The sequence below is a fragment of the Arachis ipaensis genome, chromosome B06 (genome assembly GCF_000816755.2).
Source record: "Arachis ipaensis cultivar K30076 chromosome B06, Araip1.1, whole genome shotgun sequence".
Lineage (NCBI taxonomy): Eukaryota > Viridiplantae > Streptophyta > Magnoliopsida > Fabales > Fabaceae > Arachis > Arachis ipaensis.
Window position 1 is genome coordinate 22,443,370 of NC_029790.2, and position 2,619 is coordinate 22,445,988.

A 2,619-nucleotide genomic window follows, 5' to 3' on the forward strand; every position below is an offset into this window, starting at 1 on the left:
GCAGCCGAGGTAAAATGCCAATGCTTATTATTCGAGTTGAGAGGGATACTGTGTCGTCACGCACTAAGCGTGTTAAGCTTCGAACAAGTAAGCCAAGTGTCACCTAGATATATACTGGAACGATGGAGCAAGAAGGTAAAGAGGCGACATACACACATCAAGAGCAGCCACGACGAGCCACTGATGGAGCCAAGAAGCAAGAGGTTCGACCAATTGGTTTTTCGTTCGCAACATATTTGCGAATTTTCATCTGAATCGGAGGAGCTGACTGCAATTCTGCACCGTGCGTACGATAACGTCATGGCTTAGATGGAATCATTAAAAGCCAAAAGAAAGGGGACATCTTCTTTATCCCACGAAGACGCCAACTTGGAATCCGTTAACGAGCTTCAAAGCCCGCCAAGGATTCGAACAAGAGGACGTCCAAAAAATAGGCTAGGTTCAAAGTTGGACAAACAGATTGCAAATGCCACAAAGAAGAAGAAGACGAAAGTTTTAAGCGAGGTAAAAGTAATGTTCTTTAAATTTGTGGCGATTGAGTTTATTTTTCTCGTTAATAGTTTAGCTAATATGTGAGTGTTATATTCAGATAAACCTGTTTGATGCTGCATCAGTGGTGCATTCAAATTCCAGCCAATATCAAGGACATGTTATGAATTATCAGTTCAGGGTACCAGCAGCAGGGGATAACTCTTTGGGTGTATAGTTTTACAGAATATGGGTGTAAAAACACTGTTCTTTTGGGTGTATATTCAACTTTATTTGGGTGTAAAAATTCGCAGGTTATGGGTGTATATTTGATTTGATATTTTTCTTCATATTTTAGTACCTGTAATTCATACATTTTGAATACAGCACAGGCAGTTTAACAGCACAGACAGTTTGGGTGTATTTTTTAAGCAATCTTGGGTGTATATTAAACTTGCGTTGGGTGTAAAAGTTTATAATTTGTGTTTATATCTGCCTTGATGTTTTCCTTCATATTTTACCACCTGTAATACAGCTTTTGAATACAGCACAGACAGTTTAACAGCACAGATAGTTTAACTATGGAAAAAAATTTCATTGAATAGAAGTTGTTTATAAATGGCAAATTTTTACAGCATTTGTTCAATTTACAAACTACCTAGCAGTTGGATTACGCAGTTTCTATATCAGTAGAATTTATCTGACAAAACGGACTCAATAATACGAAGGATGACTTCGACAGCCTTATTGCATTACTCTCTCTAATTGCTTGATCTCTCTTTATTCATTTCACTGAATAGTATCCGCGAAGCATACTCCACTCTATAGTGGTCCACCTCCTCCTACAATTAAAAAGTATATTCTGTTTAAACAGCAATATTAATTCAGTAAAGTAATACAGAGTTATATAGTTCTAAAGACAGTTACCTGTTTCCAATTATCCCATTCATACTTCCCCTTTTTAATGTTTTCCGGCTCAATTAACTCAAGCCACTTCATAACGTAGATAGCGCAGTCATAGCTGAAAACGAAGAAAATAAATTACAAATCTCATTTAGGAAAGTTTAATGTTTAGAGTCACAAATTTATACCTTGATTTTTGGCCTGATATTTTAACATATGATGCTTTAATTTCCTTCTCCTTCTCGTCTTTCTTCAGAGGTTCCCCGCCGGCATATGCTCTCAATCTTGAAATTACATATCCCTTAAATACCAAAACAAATCAGTAATACACCCGAATGAATGCACAAGATACAACCAACTGAATAGACAATATACACCCAACACAACAAACGAAATACACCCAACTTGATCAACAAAATACACCCAAATGGTTCCACAAAATACACCCAACTCGACAAAGAAATTACACCCAAAGGAGAACATAATTACACCCAAAGCAAAACATACATACACCTTATATTGAACTGAAATACACCTATCTATTAAAGTAAAGAACATAGAGGCAACTTACAGTGAATTTGTTAAGCTGCTTTCTCTCATCGCTTGGAGCTTTCTTGTGTAGCGGGTCAAGTATATGAAATCTCCGCTTTCTTGTATCAATCACCCATAACCACCAATGGCCCGAGTAGCAAACAGGTACAAAAATCTGAAGGATTGCCACATTTCAACAGTGTGTTATTTTATTTGGCATATAAGTAAAGAACGGTACTAACAAATTTTCCGTAATCTGATTTATTCCCTCAGGAGTTTCAAACTTCCCAGAACTTTCTCCCCCAGTCTCCCTTTGAATTTGTGGACTTTTACTTTTTTCTTTCGCCGCACTGCTTGCTATTTTTTGTACCAAATCGTCTAATTGTTCTAGCAAATTTGCAGTTTCTGGAGATTTTGCCCTTTCTGTCTCCTGCGTTGACGCTCCCTCTTGGCTTGAATCAGTCAAGCCAAGGCTGAATGATGGCACTGGATCTGTTTTAGGAACATAGGATGCTGTCCTGCCATCATCATCAGGGCAGCAACGTCTTCTGCGTCTGGATGACTGCGTCATCATGTATAACGTATTATAAGAGTAAGAATATACGGATGATAAGTAAAGATTGATTTTAGTCTGATGAACTTACCTTTTAGATGGAGTTGGGGGAAGCGTGGGTGTGCTTTCTTCAAGTTTTTTTTGGGGGGGGGGGGTTCAGGGGG

General features: G+C 38.1%; 1 long non-coding RNA gene across 1 annotated transcript; it reads right to left on the reverse strand.

Annotated features, from left to right (window-relative positions):
• On the reverse strand, positions 1,441-2,145 carry LOC110263925. Its single transcript, XR_002349654.1, has 3 exons — positions 1,943-2,145; positions 1,560-1,672; positions 1,441-1,489 (listed from the first exon to the last, which is right to left on the reverse strand). It is a non-coding gene; the product is annotated as an uncharacterized LOC110263925 (long non-coding RNA).